At 35.7% G+C, this 22,755-nt stretch overlaps 2 long non-coding RNA genes across 6 annotated transcripts in view; one reads left to right on the top strand and one right to left on the bottom strand.

Annotated features, from left to right (window-relative positions):
• The window catches only part of LOC145694798 (uncharacterized), a 72,512-nt gene extending 62,441 nt beyond the window's left edge, over window positions 1-10,071 (bottom strand). Inside the window, exon 1 of one of the 3 annotated variants that reach the window (XR_014133046.1) lies at window positions 9,756-10,071. This is a non-coding gene — a long non-coding RNA (uncharacterized LOC145694798). Of the gene's footprint in view, window positions 1-7,075; window positions 7,161-9,755 lie in introns of those variants that run through there. The other 2 variants (XR_014133047.1, XR_014133048.1) reach the window with 2 other exon arrangements.
• Window positions 1-22,755, top strand: part of LOC145694799 (uncharacterized) — a 49,412-nt gene that overhangs the window by 11,826 nt on the left and 14,831 nt on the right. The window contains exons 1-2 of one of the 3 annotated variants that reach the window (XR_014133050.1): window positions 3,758-3,875; window positions 15,507-15,599. This is a non-coding gene — a long non-coding RNA (uncharacterized LOC145694799). Of the gene's footprint in view, window positions 1-3,757; window positions 3,899-15,506; window positions 15,600-22,755 lie in introns of those variants that run through there. The other 2 variants (XR_014133051.1, XR_014133049.1) reach the window with 2 other exon arrangements.

The following is a 22,755-nucleotide window of genomic DNA, read 5'->3' as shown; positions in this document are numbered from 1 at the left end:
GAGTATGTTTTCATGAATCGGAAAATTTTCCGTTTGAAAATTTTCCGAAAAATTTTCATCACTGTACAGGACAGACAATTCTTCGATTCATGGAAAATTATTTCACTTGTTCCTACATAGTACTGAAAATTGTCTGAGCCATGAAAATTTTCAGATTCTTTAAACGATCTTTCACTTTTTAACATTTCTGTACATGATTTCAATCAATTTTTATGAATCGGAAGTGGAGTAAGTGGAGTAAGTGGAGTATGTTTTTATGAATCGGAAAATTTTCATCACTGGTCACCATGATGCTTAATATGTCACTTTGACATACGAAGGTATGTTAAATATTTTGTCCGTATTATGACTTATCGTAAGTCAACGTGATACATCAGAGTGGTCATAGACTTTCTGACATACTAGAATGCTCTCTAGACATACAAAGTGGAATGGCAAGATGATTTCCATTTATGTCATTTTGACATAGGAGGAGCAGTCAAATGAAAACCGAGCAACCTCTCTAAAACACATTCCTCGCAAAAGTTGGCAATACAATTCTTAAAAATCGATACTACCATCTCTCGGGGAGGACAAATGCATAGTGACAACTCACAGGTACACACTGAGCGTAGTGAAAAGTGTGTTCGTCCAGCATTAAAAATGGAGGCAAGCAAAGAAAAGCAAAGAAGTGTGGTTTGTTTCTTGGTGGCTGAGAGTTGTAGCACGCGAAACTCATCGTCGCATGGCTACTGTGTATAGCGAATACTACACGTCACTGGTAAATGTACAGGAGTGGTATAAGACATTGGGCGCGAATCGACTTGCACTGATGTGCGTCCTTTTCGGAATCTCTTATGCCACTCCTGCACACTTGTCACTGACATGTAGTATTCGCTATACACAGTAGCCATGCGACGATGAGTTTCGCGTGTTACAACCCTCAGCTACCAACAAACGAACCACACCTCTTTGCTCTTCTTTGATTGCCCCCATTTCTAATGCTGGACGAATACACTTTTCACTACGCTGATCTATAGAGCAATAAACAAATCGTGTACCTGTGAGTAGTCACTATGCATTTGTTCTCCCCGAGAGATGGCAGTATCGATTATTAAGAATAGTGCTGTGAACTTTTGTGAGGAATGTGTTTTAGAGAGGTTGTTCGGTTTTCATTTGACTGCCCCTAATACATACTGCTTGGATAATCTATTGATTAATCTATTATATCTTTACTAAAACTACTACTATTACTATTAGCACAACTATATGAATACCACTGCTGCTTTTACTTCTACTATTACTATATGAATACTAGTATTTTACTATTTACAAAAACATTACCCTAATTTTGGTTGAAACGTTTCAGTAGTTTCGATTTAAAATTATATTTTTCTCTAAGAAGTTCAAACAGCACTGGGCGAAGACGGAAATCATACGTTAAAAAATATAATCTTTGGTTAAATTGCTATTTGCCTTAATTATAGCTGTAATGAAATGAAATTGCTAGAAAGCCTTTCCGGAGCGTACTTTTGGGGTGGGGACTAGTTCTGTATTTTAATTGAGGGGTAAATTTGGATAAGCGCCTAACTAGCAATTCTTCAATTTTTCAGGGAAGCAGAAAAACAAACGCTCTTATCCAACTAACTAACGTATTCACACACTATTTTTCGAGACAGGCGTTCGCTATGGAGAAGATACATAACATCACCTAGACATATGCGGACGTGCTCAAACTTGCAGAAAATATGTATATCTAATTTTACCGGAAATAGGTCGATACACCCTTATTCAAATTACCCCTTCAATTAATATGAGCTTTTGCCAAATGCAGAAAAGAATGTATTACATGCTTGAAATTATAATACAATACAACGATATTGTATATCTGATGTCTGTGAATTACTTCCATTTTTAATTGTAGCTATTTCGGGCAACGGTGCTTAAAAGTCCACAATCTGTTGTGAAGAAGAAGAGGAAAAAATGTAGAATGTATGTTGAGATAGATAGATATTTATATAATGATAGTTACAGTTTCGTGTTGCTATGACAACAGAAAGTTTTTCACTGAGATTTGAGAATAAAAGTAAGTTGTGCTGTGAATAATTTTAATGTGTGATAATAGATGGCTCTTGCAAAAATATATATAAAAACTAAATATGCTAATGGTGGTGTGTTATTTATTTTAATCCTCGAACTGGGTAATATAAAATATAACGAAAATCTCGTCATATAATAAATGGTGTTTTCCGCTGAGGAGATACCTTGAGATTTGGTTGAAGCAAAGTAAACAATCTCACAAATAACCGTCAATACGGAGTAGGCCTATACTTTATTAAGAAGTAAAAGGAAAATTTATCGTAACCTTAAAATGGGTATACACAGAGTTGAAAATATTAGTGATGAAGTTGGTTATGTTCAAACACCAGGATCGGATACATCAACGAATGTGGCTGACCTTATAAAACTGCTAGGTCAGCAAATGAATACTAAATATGAGCAATTGACACAGCAAACACAGCAAATGGATACTAAATTCGAACAAAAGTTAGAACAAATTACACAGTCTATAACACAGCAAATGAATACTAAATTTAAGCAATTGACAGCAAACACAGCAAATGGATACTAAATTCGAACAAAAGTTAGAACAAATTACACAGTCTATGACACAGCAAATGAATACTAAATTTGAGCAATTGACACAGCAAACACAGCAACTGTCACAGCAAACACAGCAAATGGATACTAAATTCGAACAAAAGTTAGAACAAATTACACAGTCTATGATACAGCAAATGGATAATAAATTAGAGCAAATAACACAGCAAATAAACTCTAAACAAGAACGAACAAACTGTAGGATGGAACAAATTTTGCACAGATTTACAAAGTTGAGTGGAAGCGGTTGAAACTCAAGTTAACGAGCATTGCAACCAGATTAGAGAATTACAGGAAGAAATAAATACTATCAAGGAAAAGATTATCACCATAAATGGTAATCCTGATCCGATCATCAACAGAGATCATATGCCAATTGAACTTAGCTGAGTTTCATATAAAAACCATGAATAAAAAGCAACAGTATATTGATATTGTACAACGCATTTTTATATGCATTTTAGTTAAGATATTCTTATACCAAATGAAAAGAGAAATGTGCGTATTTGAAAATAAACAATACAAATAAAACGGTTTCATATTTTAAGAAATAATTTTAAAGCGTTTCTGGAGATGTTCGTTCAGCATCCTTCTTATTCCAACGTATATCCATTGCGGTCCAACGTGGCAACGTTTCGTCAGTTCTTGGTACGTTGCCACCTGGAAAGGAACTGGAGGAGGTGTTTCTTCTCTAGTGCAACAGAAACAAGCGAACAATAGAATAATTTTAAAATATTTTTGTTGTACTGTAGAATAAATTTACATTTGCACAAAATGCAGAAAAATATATTACACGATTGAAATAATACAGAGCTAAATTTCATATAAAACCATGACCAATTGCAGAGAAAAATATTATACAAATCTAAGTTTCATATAAAAACCATGAATAAAAACAGAAGCAAATTCCTATTGTACAAAGTGTTTTTATCTTCATATTAGCTACGATATTCTTGTAACTAATGCAGACAAAAAAGAATTACACTTATTTGAAATTAGTAGAAATAAAACTGTTTCATATTTTTTTAAAAAAATAATTAAAAATATTGTTTTTTGTAGAACCAATTTACACTCTTAACAACTGCAGAGAAAAAAATATTATATGCTTGAAATTATAATACAGAGCTGTTTCATATAAAAACCATGAAAGAAAGTACATTCCTATTGTACAACGAATTTGTTATCTACGTTTCACTTAAGACATTCTCGTACTAAACGAAGACAAAAAATTGAAAGTACGTATCTGAAATTAAACAAGGTAAATCAAGCTGTTTTATAAAATAATTAAAATAATTTTAAGAAAAATATGCTCTAAAATAATTTTCTTACATTTATTCTAAATAATTGTTATTTCTTCCGTGTTTATTATTTGGATCGATGACTTGAAATGTGGAAACTAAATTACTGAGTGGGCTATTTAAATGAAGGATAATGCATGTAAATCATTTGTGAGTTTTGCATTGCTGAGTGAGGATTTCACTTGTAAATTTTGTATTGTTTTGCAATATGGTGATTTTAAGTTAATAATTGTGGATGCAGAAACTAACAAGGGTTGTGACTAAAGTTGCATACTGTTTGGTATTAGTTTAGATTACACATCTGGTTACAGCATTTGTGATTACGAACTTTGATAAATAGCTGCTTTGAAACTTAATATTTGAAGTTTGTAGTTCATCCGAGATGAGTTTATGTGCGTGAATCAACACAACGTTTGGTGTTTAGGCTAATTTTGGTGATATTTCGGAGGTCTTAACTGATTTATCCATAAAGTCCCAAATGTGGAGAATCTAGAAAATTTCCATAAGAGTTGCTAAAGAACGACCGCTTTATTTTGTTGTCAACTGGATCAGAGATGAACCATAAGAACATAAACTTACTCTGTAAAACAACAGAACAAATACTTTCGCAACTACAATGCAAATAAATAGCTCGTAACTGTCGATGCCTTAACTAGATCTGCAATATCCTAAAATAATACTAAACAGTATGAAATTTTAGCCACAGCCCTTGTTAGTTTCTGCATTCGCAGCTAGGCTTTATTAACGTAAATCACAATACTACAAAACACTACAGAAATTTCAGCTGAAGTCCTTGTTCAGCAATGGAAAATGTACACAAATGATTTACGTACATTGTCCTTCATTTAAATAGCCGCCTCAATAATTAACTTTCCTGAATGCTGAAGGCATCAAGACAAGTAATAAATAACGTAGAAATAAAAACAACCAGGAATTATTTACAAAAATAAACCTTATTTACGAGTGTTTAATATGTAACCTGGTTTGAGAAAAACGTAACATTCTATCTCGTAGGTAACACGCAGCCTATTTTAAGACATATTACCCTCTCCTCGAGAATGTTTACGTTTAAAGGCGAAAATGTGGCATTATACTTTGATAGATCTATTATTAAAGATTACTTACTATTTTTTAAAGTAGAAATATGTAAGAAACTTGTACGTACAATGACGTATTTGATTATTTTGTCGTAGAAGATTAATAGAGATGAGGTCACACTTTCGGCGATCTAAAAATAATATCTTTAAATAAATAAACATGCCTAAAGATTTTATGCTTCAACTTAATATACTGGGCTACTTGCATTATTTCCTGTACAACACGCATCAATGTTTTTGAGATTATCATTTTGTAAAATAATAATAAAAAACAACGTTATATTTACTAAAACAAGAAAACCTTTTCATTTGGAATGGATAAAGTGTCTGAAAATAGAAGCTTTTCTTGTCTGAACTGGATAGAAACTAAGTGGCAAATGATCATATATTTCCTTACAACACAATATTTGAAAACGAGATAAAACAGTATTACAACATAACAATGTAAATGGGAATGCGTCTTCTTTTGTTGTAAGCAACAAATACTTTGCAGCATTGGTGTGTTTCACAAGTTCTTCATTAAGGAACTGGTAGAGCTCGGCCTTATTCTGGGAATCTTTCAAAGTGCTGCCATTCAGTTCCCTTAGGAATTGGTATCTTTGGTGAGACTCTAATTCTCCGTACTCCAGTATCAATACGTTTTATGCGAGTTTGAGACTTCAGACTTGCATTTAGATATCTATCCCACACTGCATCAACCCGAGTTGTATGTTCTGTTGTTTGTTTCTCCAAAAATGGTAGTAAATGCATTTTAGTGTAGTCTTCAAGCACAGCAGCACGCTGGGTTTGATCAGGTGAATTATTGATGACATATCTAGCAAATTCACTGACGCCTGCTTGGCTACTGAGGAGTGCCCAGGAGCAAGTAATTCTGGCAGACAGGTAAGAAGAGTAGATTTTTTTGCCTGATATCAGTTTCCCGTTACTGCATAACGATGGTGGTTTTCGCTGGTTCTCATGTCTAAAGAAGTCATCTATGTTAACATCAGGTTGTGCTTGCAGGGATAAAAAGAGTTTGGAAAAAAGAGCTGAATGTGCCTTTGCCGATGCCGATTTCTTGGAGCCCTTTTTGAGATCCGTAGGTGGACGGTTGCTAAAAGTGTACAACTTAGGCTTAGGAATGATGTTTGACAAGGACTTAGTGGCATTTTCAATTCTGTCACGCAAGAAATCTCGAAAAATTTCTTTGCCAATGTTTTCAGATTCGTTTAAACTCTTGGCGATTTCAGGGTCCATTATTTCCCCAGAGCTCAATGTGACAAGTTCTGGGCCAGTTTCTTTGAAAGGATTTATAACAGTTCCATTCTTCACTAAGTTAAGTAGAGCATTTAGATGTTGGAGGATTTTTTTCTGTTCTGGAGAGGATGACTGCAGATGCTCTATATTACCTTCCTTGGTTGATGCAGATAAACTTGTATTTTCGAATTCGTCTACAACTACTTGAAAAGAGAAAATACTATTTTAAAAATTTTTCTGTTTGTTACCTCACATTCACCCCCTTGAAATGTTATTTGTTATGTGTAAATGACCTCAGAATATATAAAGATTCATTCTTCTCATCGAAAACAGTTATAAAAGTAATAATCGAATAAATGAAGGGCTAAAATGGAAATAAAGCACAAGGTAAAGTTTTCGCGCGGCAGCCATTTTGAATTTAGGCAAACAGACCAAAAGAGGCCACACTCAGCTTGTTTGCGATGCTTTTTGAAAATACTACCTCTATACCCATGCCAGATTGCGAAAAAACTTGAACTTTAAAGCTAGAGAAACGAATTCCGCCGGTGGCCATTTTGTTCCCCATTCCCCTCCCGGGCCACTACCACATTCTTCGACTTGACACTTGATAGCAGATGATTAGATAGCTTCTAATGAAGATATTTTCTCCCTACATGCAACATGTCTTTAAGCAAAGCCCACGAACTTATAAAAGCAGGGTTCAGACAAATTTTCTGGCTCTATTAATGTCATAAAGTACTACACTTAAGATCACAAAAAATAGGCTAGTTCCGTTAATTTTAAAGATACAAAAGTGACACATACCTCATTGGAAAGCTCTTGAACTGTCCAACAACGTTCATTTCAGGGTAGTTTTGAATACATGTGGTAATAAAAAAGTTATTTGCCTTTAAATACAAAGAAAATTGATTGAAAATACGTAATTTTGGGATTTAAGGACGCCATATTCAAAAGATGGCGTCGCTATGGAAATATACTATAGTAAAATGAAATCCAATGTATTACCTAAATATTCACTCCATCACAAAGTTCTCAATTAAAAATTTGTAGAAGCTATAACACTTTAAATCTAGAGAAACGTATGGATGATGATCATACCGATGTTTATGACTCTTAAGACTCTTAAGACTCTTAAGACTTTCAAGGTAACTGTGTACATTCTACCATAATTAACACTACGCTGTTGAAACTAAAAGGGGGCACGTCCACTTCCGGACCACCCTGTAGAGTTCATAGATAAGTAAACAATCTGTTTCACAGAATTGAAAACTGTTGGCAAAAAACGACGTATTTTTCAGTAGCTTAAAGAATAGTTCTTTTCGCTTTTCACGGACAGTACGCATTAGATTTTATCCTAGTGCACTTTATTTTGTCGAGTTCGGTGTGATCTATCGATTAATATAGTCTCATCTTTTGATAATTTTATAGTGAAACAAAACTTAAAGGTTAGGAACTAATCATAATTCCAGGATATATTTTCTTCTTCTTCACCTTCTTCCTATCCTTTTTTTCAGTTAGCTGGGGTCGGCTTATTGTATCGCTGTCCTCCACCTGCTTCTGTCTTGTGTCATATCCGTTGTGACACCACACTGCGCCATACCGTTCTGAACAATCTCCCCACTTCCTCTTTGGCCGGCCTCAAACTCGTTTACCACTCACTTCTATAACATCTCGGTGAGCTACGTATTTCAAAGGTCTTCTCCTTACATGCCCAAACCATCCCAATCTACTCTTTTTTTGCAGTTTTTCTACTGCTGGCCTCACCAAATATCTCATTAACCTTATAGTGCACTGACGTCTTGATTGTGCCACGATGAAATTGTTGATAAGGTTAATACTTCATTATGAGTTTCATCTTAATGGTTGTCGTAGAGCATAAATTTCTAGATTAATAAAAAATAAGTGTTTCTCGAAATCTACACATGAGAATTTACACTCACCCACAACAATTTGTTCAGCTAGATTGAAATCTTGGTATATTTGACATTTTTGTTTCGTTGAACGCTAATAACGTTGAATAATATATATTTTTTAAATATTAATTTAATTACCTCACCTATACTGGTATCAATAGAAAAATGCATATTAGTTTTTTAAATAATTGATGGCTATTAACAATATTTTATAATAATCTTTATAAGCTGTGAGTGACCCCGCGTAGCGTAGTCGTTAACTCTCTCGTCTTTAAGGTGAGCCGTCCCGAGTTCGATTGCCGGTAGAACACTCGGCCGAGAAAGTGTAAAACCTTTTCAGGCCACACATCCTGAGTGAGGTTTTTCTGGCTTTTCCCCATTCACTCCTGGCAAATGCTGGGATGGTACTTAACATACAGATCTCAGTCCGTTTCCTTCCTTCCTCAATCCTTTCTTCATTCCCTTTCCTCTGATAGTGTGATCGCCGAGGAAGCTCATCCCTGACACGTGACCGACAAACATTGCCATAAATGCCGAAAGGAGAGAAAACTAATTCCGAATCCTATAAGCTATGAGAATTTGCCTTAGTAAATTGGATATACAGTGTTTGCATAATCTATACCTGTTTGAGATTCTCAACTATACTGTACGGTATACAATTCATTTGAATTTCGCTTTCTTTTCTGTCTTGGGCTAATGTTCAACCTAAGAGGACCATCATGGTCCGCGGACTACAGTTTGAGAAATGTTCTAGATAATTCCCTAAAATACAAAATGACGTGAGAAACCAAATGTGAAGATACTTCATTTACTACTATAATATTCAGGATAATTTTGAAAAACGTGCAATTGTTAATGTAGTGGTGTACACACGGAAAAGAATATATTTGACAGTTGACAAATTTTCTTTTGCCAATAACTCGGGAACAAATGAATTAATTTGAACCTTTTTGTTGTTATTCATAGGATAGTTATAAATTGATAACTTGCCAAAATCGGCACTGTAATAGGTTAATTTATTGTTGAGTTATTAAGAAAAGAATTTTCTCAACTAAAGAATACTTTCTTTCGCGACTGTACCTACAAATGCAATAATGAATACAACACTAATAAGCATAAATTAATGTTGTTAAAATTAATTATTGGAATATTTGTTATTTCAGTAACTTTTCACCAAGTAATCTAGTATTCCGATTCGAAAATCGAACATCTATTCCAAGGATATAATATTTAAATATCCCAATGTGAGATTATTCTGATTTTAACAGCATTTGTATTTTTTTAAATACTGCTTTGCCACAAATTACGATTTCAACTTCACGTCTTATTAATCTTTCGCCATGGCGATTAACATTTTGCATTTTAATTTTTTTCTTGTAAACAGTATCTCAAATTGTAAACAAAACAGAAAATGATAAAGACAAAATATCAAAATTAAAAAATAAAAATAAGTATTGAGTGCTCACAATTAAAATTTCAGTTTAGTTCCTTATGCGTAAATCAACGAATAATTAGAAGTTATTTACATATTATTACTATTATTTTACAGAACTAACTTTTCATGTACTCACCTCAAAGCAACCATGAACAATGCTTAAAACTTCGAAGTTCTCTCTTAGCTTCACATGAGTTCATAGCATAACTTCCTGTTCACTTTTATTATTATTATTATCTTTTGTAAGTTCAAGAATAATTAAAAAAAAAGTCATGTATTAGGAGCAGAACGGTACCAGAATGAAAACATATTTGCATTTCGTACGTGACATAAACGCCTACTAACCGATCATAAGAAAAGCAGAAAATGATGTTTTTTCTTGATTTTTTTTCTGTTTAGGCAATATTATTAAAGTTTTAACTGATTAAAGTTTTCATACTACACAGCAGCAGATTTAAGGTTTAATTCAGATGTTGACCAAATATTAATTAAAGTCAATCGTTAAACACGGGAAAGTATCCAACTTTCGTTTTGAAAAATCTTGACAGGTCATTTTCAAGTTGATCTGAACACAAACCTCGTCCATCACAAGTAATGTAGACATTCTATCCTTTTACTTTCATCACACTATATGCAAATTACTTGTTCAATATGCATATTACTGACTGATATAGCACGAACATAGTCTACTGCATATTTTGAATAGGTATGGCACATTTGCTTTCTCAAAAAGCGAACTCCATAATTTACAATTATTATTATCATTTGTATCAAGTGTTGATATAATAGATTTGAAAACAGAAAACTTAATGTTCAGTCCATTTCCATAGTAAATTATTTTAAGTATGATCACCTTTGTCAAATCATTAAATGTTTGTGTTGCGCAATAACACTGGAGCAACAATAAAAATATTTAATCCTGTAAATAATTAACACTAACTTGTAAGTACTGTACATAGCGTCTACATATCATAAGGCATAAATGTGTTTCATGCCCGTGTTTCATGTTGGAAGTATGTTAACCGCTACAATCATTACTGGGCAGAGAAGGATTTGAAGTGTGTTGTTGAAAAAAAAAAAAAAAAAAAAGGCCAACATCCTCTGAAGATCACAGTGTGGTACGACATGACATCCACGGAACTTATGGGTCCATATATCATTCGGGATACAATGAATGTAGAATGGTACAGGTACCTTCCTATGTTTGAAGATTATGTTCACTGTATTATATCCACGTGAAACAATTACAATGACTTTATGCGAAATAAGGCTTCACCTAATTTCTCACGTCCTGTCCGTGTGTGGCTCGACAATTATTTTTCAGGCCGCCGGTTTTCCCCTTGAACTGTCGTCATGGTCACCTTGAACTGTCAGCAAGGAGTCTTGATTTAACACCTTACGGCTTCTTCCTCTGGGAGTGGGCGAAAGAGGAAGCTTATCGCATAAAACCAAAAATTGTTGAAGAATTGGAGGAGCAAATTCGCCAAGTTCTTGCAAACGTATCGCTGTAATAGCTACAAAAGTTTGTCGCAGAAACTCACAACTGCGTACGAAAACTGGCGGGATAATGATGGTACTTACGAGAAATTTTAGTAATGCATAACAATTCTGTTATTGTAAAGAAGCTTTATTATATGAAAATTGGTTAAACATTTAAAAAAGTTACAAATAATTTTCAATGGAGAGTTAATTCCCATTTATCCTGTTGTATATAGGTAGCAATTGTAAATATATCGATAAAATTATACGTAATTATTTTAATCATTTTTTTAATCTACTAAAAATGTCCCTCAAAAATAAAATAAGTTCGGAGTATTAGCCTAGAAGATTAATTTCTAATGTTGAAAAGACGCTTAACATATTGAAAGTAAACTCCATGATTTAGCTCGCTTATCGTAATAGTACGTAACATCATTTTTGCTGTCACTTGTAGTACTTAACGATAAAACTCAGTTGAATATGCTGTATACACACTACAACTGATCGAGTCATTCGTGTCCAATAATTATGTGCATTGATAATGAATATTTAATGAGTTGATACGTTGAATACACACACATACAAACACTAATATCCGTAAAATGTACTTTAAATTAAGACTATGAAACCTGAAAAACAACTCGCTTCAGGATTTATCTAATCTTTCCTACTTCTAGAATAAACACTGTATTTGGATATTGTACATTCTGTACGCTTTTTTTAAAACTTGACGGTTGAAAATGTAACAGAAATAAAGAAAAAAGAAAGGAAAATAAGGAAACAAAAACAGACCATTTACAGGCTGTTTTTAAAGTACTGTACAACTGGATTTAAAGGAGTAATGAATTCTAAGCGGATGTTGGGAATTAGAAACCCAACACAGAATACAATCTGGTTAAACTGGAGAGGGATGAGCGGGGTACTGTGTTGCAAGAAAGTAAGTTGCAGGTTAAAAGACCGTAGATATCAAACGGTAATAATACTAGACATGCTGTGCAGTAGTGAAGCTTGGTCAATTAGAAGGACAGAGGAAAAGAACATGGAAAATGGCGGTAATGGATATGTGGTGTGACGAGGAGGGATAAAATATGGAGCGATCATATAAAATATACTACTAGGTATTAAAGTCGAATCTCGGTAGAATTAAGGTAGAATTAAAGTGGAATATTGATGTGTTACTGAAAATTGGCATTCAATAACCAATAGAAATATTACTCTCACAGAAGTAGGTTATTGAGTTCTGTCACGCAAAATAATGAATCTAAGCAAAACTACAAAGCTGAAATCAAGATATTCAAAATACTCTATGTTAAATGGCAGTAGACCTCCTCTCAATTCGATGTTCTCTGCAGTTGCTACATTCTCTGTTTCAGTAATAAATTTAGAATTGGGTAACATGCTTCTTCCCGGATTCGATTTCATGTAGAAGCAGGGACGCACTCACTCGGGGCGTCCATCAGGTTCGAACCCTAATTAAAAAAATCGTAACTCCTTATACATTTGTACAGTTTCATAATAAAATTGTGCTTTTCAGAAGAGAAATGATTGGCGTAACATCAAGATTTAATCTTGCACTTCTGTACTTTTTTCTTTTCCTATAGCGAAGTTTGGTACGTAAGACTACACACACTTTTTTTGCCCATTAAAAAATTGACAGGATAGATCGTCTTGGGTTTCGAAATTTGGATTTTGTGTAGCAAAATACATGGGATCCATGCGGTGCACAGAACTTTTATATTTTGTGCGTGGCTGAGTTATTAGTGTACAATAAACTGTTACGCTACTCTATGAAAACAACCACATGTCATGAAAATAAAATACGTAGTTCGGTTTACAAGCTTTTAATTTTGAATGAATTTCAAAAGAAAAGATCCGTTTGTGAGATTCATCACCACTATGCAAATTAAAGAAGTGTCTCAGACCAAAACTACAGTGAAGATGAGGTTACTAATAAAACTCCAACTGACCAAAGCAGTATACATATTTTAAAATTATATGTTTGTGTTACAGTTTCGGCTATGTAACAGTGTTCCTCAGACACATTATGAGATCAATATCCAATTTTGGCAGCTTATATACAATCTGGATGCAAGACACGCCCACTTTCTCTTTACAAAACATAAACTTTTAATTGGCTCTAAAAAGTAAATTTTTAGTTACTGTAAACGTAAACTTTTAATTGGCTCAAAAAGTAAATTTTTAATTACTGTAGTCACTTTCTCTTTTTGCGCACCTATTATGAAACTCTCAATTAGGAGTTTGTCACTTACACTTTCTATTCGCTATTGCCCATCTGCTGTTCTCCGTAGTACACCTGCTCCAACAGCTGGTGTTGATCCTTTTAATTTTTTTTCTTTTTTGTCTATCATCTTTTCCCATAATTCATGTATTACAAGTCCACTAGACCAAATTCATCAACTTCTCCTTTCCGTATTTCTTAATCCATTGGGCTTCTTTCCACTTTCTTATCACACTCCTTTTCTCCCTTTCTAATTCTTTTATTCCTTCCCAAACTATCTCATGTCCTGTTCCTTTAATGTGTTTATATATTGCGTTGTTCTCTCTTTTTAGTCTAGCATCATTCTTATGTTGTTTTATCCTTTGTTCTAATCTCTTTCCTGTTTCCCCTATCGCCCTATGTACTTCATATCGCACTCTTTACAATTAAAATGGTACACTACTCCTTCCTCTTCTGATCTTAACTCGTTTTCTTTATTCTTTATTTTCTCTCTCACTAAGTCTATTATCCTCTTTCCTCCTTTCCTGTATGTTTAATCCCTTCCTTCCTCAACAGGTTCTTCAGTATCTCCGTTTTCTCGCCTTACAAACTTTCAGTACAAAACCATCCTTTTCCTTCTTTCTCTGCTTCTTCTTCTTCTCTTTCTCTCTTTCTTTCTTCTAAATCTTCTCTTCTGTATCTATTTCCCTTTAATAATTGGCACAATAGGAGGAGGTCTCCTGCCATTTAACATAGAGTATTTTGAATATCTTGATTTCAGCTTTCTAGTTTTGCTTAGATTCATTATTTTGCATGACAGAACGCAATAACCTACTTCCGTGAGAGATATTTCTATTGGTTATTGAATGCCAATTTTCAGTAAAGCACCAATATTCCACTTTAATTCCACCGAAATTCGACTTTAATAGTGTCTCTTATATGATCGCTCCATATTTTATCCTTCCTCGTCACATCACATATCCATTAAAACTCCGCCATTTCCATGTTCTTTTCCTCTGTCCTAATTGACCAAGTTTCACTACTGCACGGCATGGCGTCTTATTACCGTTTGATAGCTACGGTCTTTTAACCTGCAACTTACTTTCTTGCAACACAGTACCCCGCTCATTCCTCTCCAGTTTAACCAGATTGTATTCTGTGTTGGGTTTCTAATTCCCAACATCCGCTTAGAATTCATTACTCCTTTAAATCCAGTTGTACCGTACTTTAAAAACAGCCTGTAAATGGTTTGTTTTTGTTTCCTTATTTTGCTTTCTTTTTTCTTTATTTCTGTTACATTTTCAACCGTCAAGTTTTCAAAAATGCGTACAGAATGTACAATGTCCAAATACAGTATTTATTCCCCGGATCACTTCATTCTTAATTTTGTCCTTCCGTGTCACTCCATACATCCACCGGAGCTACTTCATCTTCGCAACATGGAACTTCTGTATCTCTCTCTTCTTCGTCCTCCAACATTCCGCTCTGTATAATATGACAGGTCTCACTATTGTTTTGTGAACTTTTCCTTTAAGGCTATTGGTACCCTACAGTTACACAATACTGCCACTTGTCTCAATTTTGTCGAACAACTGCTAATTCTGCTGTTTACATCATCTTCTATTCCAGCATTTTCCTGCAGTATTGATCCCAAGTATTGAATTTCCTCGTCAATACCACATCATCTTCGTCCAATCGTACTTTTCTGTTCTCGATTACACTTTTCCTGAATGGACAATGTAAATATTCTGTCCTGGGTTTACTAATTCTAAGCTCTTTGCTTGCCAATGCTCCTCTTCAGACATCTAATTTCTCCTGCAGAGCTGCTTTGGTCTCACTCACCAACACGATGTCATCCGTAAATAGTACATTCCAAGGTCTATATCTTAGATATACTTTGTAAGCTCGTCCATCACAATTGTAAAAACGTATATGCTAAGACTAGAACCCTGATGAAGTCTCACTTCGTGAACTCATCTGTTATTCCATACGCTCTTCTCACTTCTGTCCTATATCCATATTTTCATTTAAGTCGGTTGATCACGATTGTGGTCGAAAAGAACTGGAATTTAGTTAAGTAAGCAAAAATGATTAGGATTCGAAAGAATGTATTTAATTGTTCGTTCTTTTCCTCTGTACTCCTGTAATCATCGTTTTTGGAGTAACTGTTGGTTTATTTATTTCTTACAGTTATGAGTTACCTGCCGATAATTGTTTTTCTGTGCCTCCTATGTGGAGTCCTAGTTTCAGCCACGTCAATTAGCACCTACAGTTTCAGTGGAGGTAATGTACAGTTTTAGTTTTATTTTACAGTTCTATTTGTGACAAAATAATTCTTTTCAGAATAAAATTGTTGAATAATAAATTCACATGCTGTAATCACCAATTGAATATTATCTGCTGAAGATACGGGTGCTTTACAAAACGAAGTACTAAGGTAAGTGGAAAGTGAACCCAAAAAACCTAACTTGTGCAGTGAATATGTGATAAGTTACGCTTTATTGTTATTTTCTGTCCATTATTTACCTAACACCAAGAAGGTGAAAACCTAATCTAACCTGTCCCTCATACCCTTAAACTCACGAAGTAACAGAACGTAACATAAAATCAGTGAACTTAAGGTAAAAATTGATTATTTTTGAATTTCCTTGTTTTTGTTACGTTTTTGGTCGAAAACGAGGAGGACGACCAACTTCGAAATAAATGCTGGGTTAAGTTCCAGTCCCACCGGACCAAAGCTATGTACAAAGTGAAAGAAACCAAACTAAACTTAAGCTAACTCAACTTAACCTAATCTAATCTTAACTAAACTAACCTATTTATAAGTAATTATTATCATGCTGAAACACTAACGGGACTTAAGGGAATAAAGGCCAATGGAGTTCTAGAAACTGAGAAGGATTTTCCTTCCCGAAGTAAATTCTTCCGACGTGATATACTACACTTAACTTAATTTCATTCGTAAAATTTCCATTTGTAAGAAAACAGAAAGAAGTTACATATTGTTACGGGATATGAAGTAAGGACAAGCTAGGACATCTTTATTTCGTGTGGTAATTCAACCAATATTCAATGGAACCCAAGCAGCCTTCAAGAGTTCACTGCCTGATGTTATTAACACTAATATTCTGTTGTACGTCGCTAGCTGACTTTACACCGAAAGATAAATTAACTATTGCTACTACTATTTCATGGCAAGATTATGGAACATCAATTGTTTTTGTTCACAGAATATTAATCTGAAATTAAATGATATGTACAGAAGTTAATAAATATGTAGAAATGCTTAGACTTCTCATACATATTATGCTACATCGTGTAATCGCGTATGAAGAAGGACAAATTGTAATATTAATATTTGCGCTACTGAAGATAAAGTTTAATATTAAGTAAAGATAGAAGTATAAACTGACGCTGCGAAGTAATGGATATACAGGATGGACCATTTATCTCGATATCTTGCAACTTTTAAACTAACACACAAAAACACTGAAATGTTCTACCATGCAAATATCGGTAGAGGGGCGTAATCTGGTATACTCTGTGATACCCCAAGGTTAACAGTTGTCAACTTAATCTAAAGTTGTATTTTTTTTTCGAATGACACTACGTCAGAAAATTTCAAATTTCAAATCTACTTGTAAAAGGAAAACAATACCATAGTTGTCAGCAGTATTTCAAGCTAAGGACGTTACAGTATCACTAACATGCAAATTTTGGTGGCCTCTATACCAGTAATAATGCAAGTGCGAAAGACAGGTCAAAGGACGTCTAAAGTACTTTAGTATCTAATACTATGATCATGCTATGACGGATTTCAAATGAATACGAGCAAAGTTGCAAGGGATTGAAAATTTGACCTTTTTCAAAAGCATTTATTTCGAAAAACTGCATAGACAAGTATCTCATCCAATTGCATAGATGATTCGTCATAAATGTGAAGATCACAATGGCGTTTACGGCAATTTGATATCTCAAACCGTTCTGGAGGTATAATGAAAATTGTTAAAGTTCGCAACATTTCTTAAAATTATGTAATTCCGAGAACTTATTGTAGTTACACCTATCAAAAGGAATTGTTGTAATGTTATAAAAGCAAATTAAACAAATAAAGAAAACGTTTAAAAGTTCCCGCAGGTACGCCATTTTATATCAGATTTCATATTTTTTCATATTTCGCGAACGGTTTGAGATATGAGATTGATGTAAACGTTATTATGATCCTTATTTCTTTTGGAAACCATGTACGTAATTCGTGTGATACTTCTCTAAACACTTTTTCAAAATAATGTCCTTTTAGAATAGTAAAATTTCTATTCCCTGTAACTTTGTTTCTACTTGTTCGAAACACATCTATGATGACCGCACTATTCGACATTATATAACTTTGGATGTACTTTACCCCGTCCATTACACTTGCCTTATTACTGTTGTAAAATCCATCAAAATTTGGTTGTTTCTCAATGTTTGTGATACTATATCGTCTTTAGTTTACAACACTGCTTCATAAATGAAGTACGTATTGTATGTTCTCGGTTTACATGTAGATTTGAAATGTGTAATAATTTGACATAGTGCCATTTGAAAAAAATACAACTTTATGTTGAATTGGCAATAGTTTTCACCTGATATCACCTGTGAAAGTATGTTAAACAATGTCCCCCTGCTGGTATTTACAAAATTTCAGCATTTTTGCTCATTGGTTTAAAAGTTAAAAGGGCGTATCAAGATGAATGGTTCACCAGGTTCTATTTTATGACTATGCTGTCTACTTTCAAATCAAGAATAGCATACTCAAGTTTTCCAAATATTCAGTATACGTTTATTTAAATATATAAAAGGGAAAACAGCTAACAAACTAACATGTAACAAAACTGTTACTTGGAGTAACTACTTTACACCTAATCAACTTTCCTATCAAATAATAGTATTCCTATTTTCCTAACATTCTATAAAGTTGTATTCATATTTGGAAGTAATTTCACGTCGAACATCACATCCAAAGATTCGTCTGTAGGACCCATGACTTGATGCTGAATCCTGAAGATATTAAAAATGAATTAATTAATATATTAAGAATATTTAATATTGAATTGTATAAATGAAGTTGATATTTGTTGGAACAGTATGACACTAACTAGAAATTCTTTTCCAGCTAATTGTGTTATGTGGTAGTTCTATTATACTGAAAATTCTGAATATCTCTTTTTGTATTGATTTTGAAAATTCAGATAGTCGATAGGCTACTAAGTCGTCTACCGAGAGAAACTCATCTTTTCTGCTGCCGAATCGGAACCACAGATGAAATACTTATTTTTCAGATCGTTGCTTTGGAAGGCGACTCAGAATTGGCCAAATTGTAGATTGATATGCAAGTGCATCATCACGAAAGAACATGTTAGGAACGTTATGTGAAGGAAGTATCGTAGTATGTAAAATACAATGCCACTCAGCGAACCGTCAACGGAACTCGGCATCGGAAGAAAACAGTGCAATGTTTGTAACCGCGAGTGCATTTCCCTATTCGGAACATAATAGGATAGTTTTGATAATAATGTTGGTGTATCTATTACATTATGTTTACGTTCTTTAAAGGAAAACAGAAGAAAATCAACTCTGTTTCAAGAGAATGAAGTAAATAATTTGGTAAAAATGCAATATATTTTTCATATCAAGGATATATTCATACATCTTTTTATACTAAATAACGCACAAATTTGGATTGAATTGACTCAAGATAGTGTATGTATTTTTGTGCACTAGGGTCCCAAATTATTGATACATATTCTAGTTTGGGACATATATATGCATTATGTAGAATTTTAAGGACCGTACATGGATGTTCTTAAACTCTTTCCGAGTCTCATAATAAAAACGAGATTTCTGTAAGCCTAAATTACAGTCTGACTTAAGTGAATGTTGAACGAAAAGTTTAAACTTATTGACACACCAAGATCAGTTATAAGGTCAACTTTTTGCAGCAGTTTGTTATTTATTTGATATTCAAATTCAAAGAGCTCGTTTTTCTTGCATAAGACATTACACTGCACCAATACTAATGCATATAGAGTAGTCTTGCACTGCATTTTTCAGTATTTAGCGGTATTTTGCTCATTTTTTACGTCAACTAGAAAGTGCATAATATAATTTTGCAAATTATACAGATAGTGCAGTAAAATTTTAAATCATCTACATATAACAGCTTTTTGTGGCTTAGTTACATCAGGTTACTCATTCACATGTAACAAAAACAGCCAGAAGTTAGTTCATTTCTGCAGCATACACAATGTCTGCGTTCACGGAGATATGAGGATAGAAATTAGCGTAGAGCGTGTGAAAAATTAAAAGTTAAGCTTTATAAGAAGAATATCGTGATTTATGACATCGAATGGTGTACTGAAATCTGTATAGATTGTGTTTACTTAATCTTTATTATCAATATCTGTTGGTGTTAAGTAGGGATGCGTACGACTCGAGACACACTTTGTAAAATTCGAGATGAGTCATGACAAACATATTTCTCGACTCGAATTTTCGAGTCGAGACTGTTCGTAAAAATCTAGACTCGACTCGAATGTCTCTAAAATCTTTCTATAATTTTTAATATTATTTTGAAGAAAGTATTCACTCAGAAACACTCGGCACGAGAATTTCGGAAACTGCAAGACTTGTCGGGTGTTCGAGGAGGCTGTGGTGTCTTCAACAAGTGGCGAAACCAAGGGGAAACGACGGCCAAACGTCGAGGGTTGGGCTCTCCGTATCTCATTACAGATGTCGGACGTCGTATGCTGGGCAGACTGGTAAAACAGGAAAGGCAGCGAACTATGGCGGAACTGACATCAGACTTTAATGCTAGGCAAAGTACAAGTGTGTCTGAACACACACTGCACCGAACACTCCTAACTATGGACCTCCTCAGCCAATGACCCATCCATGTGCAAATGTTAACCATGTGCGACTCAAATGAACATGTGACCATCGCCACTGGACCTTGACGCAGCGGCAGAGCGTTGCATTGTCTGATGAATCCCGATAACTTCTTCATCTTGACGATGGGAGTTTGCGAATTCATCGAGTTCCAAGGGAACGGTTTCTTGACACCTGTACTGCGGGACGAAGACAAGCTGGCGGCGGCTTAATTATGCTCTAGGGAACATTCAAGTGTGCACCCATGTGTCTAGTGGAGATCGAGGAAAGCACCATGACGGCCGAGGCGTATTGCACACTGTTTGCAGACTACGTACACCCCTTCATGACGACAATGTTTCCCAACGGTAGTGGCGTTTTTCGACAAGATAATGTCACAAGGCCAGGAGTATGATGGTGTGGTTCGAGGAACACAGGGGCGAGTTCCAAGTGATGTGCTGGCCCCCAACCCGCCGGATATGAACTCAATCGAACACATCTGGGATGTGATTGAACGTGACGTCAGAGCGTATGTCCCCTCCCCGGAATTTACGGGAATTGGGTGACCTGTCTGTGCACATGTTGTGCCAACTCTCTCCAGCGACCTACCAAGGATCATTGCGTGCATGCCAAGACGCGTCGCCGTTGTTATCCGTGCCAAAGGTGGACATACCGACAATTAGGTAGGTAGTCATAATGTTCTGGCTTATGTGTGTGTTTATTTTAACTCGTATATTTTGTCTCGACTCGAATTTTGAGACATCTCGTCTCGAATTCGAGTCAAGTCGAGACAGACACATTTTTGAGTCGAGAAAACATTTTCTCGAGACGAGTTGAGACAGTCTTAAATCTCGACTCGACTCGACTCGTGCGCATCCCTAGTATTAAGTGAGTGAACCCGAATATATATATATATATATATACGAGGAGTGGCAATTGAGTAATGAGACTGCCCACCTCCTGTCGCGCAGGATCGTGGGGGGGGGGAGGTAGCTAATGATGTGTTGTTGATCTTGAACGTTCATGAGCAGCCACTGTTTTAGGGATGCGTTCGAGTCGAGTCGAGTCGAGATTTAAGCCTGTCTCGACTCGTCTCGAGAAAATGTTGTCTCGACTCGTGTCTCGACTCGAAAATATGTTTCTGTCTCGACTCGTGTCTCGACTCGACAGTCTCTGTCTCGACTCGACTCGAATTCAAGTCGAGACGTCTCGAAATTCGAGTCGAGACAAAATATGCGAGTTAAAATATACGCACACATCAGCCAGAATATTATGACTACCTACCTTATTGTCAGTGTGTCCAACTTTGGCACGGATAACAATGGCGACGCGTCTTGGCATGGACGCAATGATCCTTGAAAGGTCACTGGTGAGAGTTGATTGGTACACATAGGCAAGGGCGCCGATTTTTCTGTAAATGTGGGGGGGCATTCAGATGCAGAAGGCATATATATGAGGATTTTAAGACAAATTGTATTCAAATTATGCCAAATATTGTATATTCATAAATACAATGCGGGAGCTCACATGAGCTTTGGGGGTGCCCGGGCCCCCTCGGCCACCCTTGCACACAGGTCATCTAATTCCCGTAAATTCCGGGAAGTGGGGCGATGCGCTCTGAAGTCATGTTCAATCACATCCCATTTGTGTTCGATTAGGTTCAGGTCAGGCGAGTTGGGCGGCCAGCACATCACTTGGAACTTGTCCCTGTGTTCCTCGAACCACTCCATCACAATCCTGGCCTTGTGATATGGTGCATTATCTTTTCGAAAAATGCCACTACCGTTGGGAAACATGGTCGTCGTCTGCAAGCAGCGTGTGATACACCTTGGCCGTCATGGTGCCTTGCTCGAGCTTCACTAGACACATAGATGCTCACGTGAATGTTTTCCGGAGCATAATTAAGCCACCGCCAGGTTGTCTCCGTCCCGCAGTACAGGTGTCAAAGAACTGTTCTCTTGAAACACGACGAATTCGCACCCTCCCATCGTCATGATGAAGAAGGTATCGGGATTCATCAGACAATGCAACGCTCTGCCACTGTGCCAAGGTTTAATGACGATGGTCATGTGTTCATTTCAGTCGTAGTTGCCGATGTCGTGGTGTTAACATTCGCACATAGATGGGACATGGGCTTCGGAGGCCCATCGTTAGGGGTGTTCGGTGCACTGTGTGTTCAAACGCACTTGTACTTTGCCCAGTAATAAAGTATGATGTTAGTTCTGCCACAGTTCGCTGCCTGTCTTGTTTTACCAGTCTGCCCAGCCTATGACGTCCGACATCTGTAATGAGGTGGGGGCGCCCAACCCCTCGACGTTTGGACGTCGTTTTTCCTTGGTTTCGCGACTTGTTGAAGACACTCACCACAGCACTCCTCGAACATCCGACAAGTCCTGCAGTTTCCGAAATTCTCCTGCCGAGTATGCGGGTCATTACAACCTGCCCTCGGTCAAACTCAGATCGCGCGCCTTCCCCATTCTACACACGGCCAGCACTCTCACTGATACTACATACACCGTACGCGTGACTGACT

Source organism: Thermobia domestica, chromosome 9 (assembly GCF_964235325.1).
Source record: "Thermobia domestica chromosome 9, izTheDome1.hap1.1, whole genome shotgun sequence".
Lineage (NCBI taxonomy): Eukaryota > Metazoa > Arthropoda > Insecta > Zygentoma > Lepismatidae > Thermobia > Thermobia domestica.
This window is presented reverse-complemented; position numbering and strand designations above follow the sequence as displayed.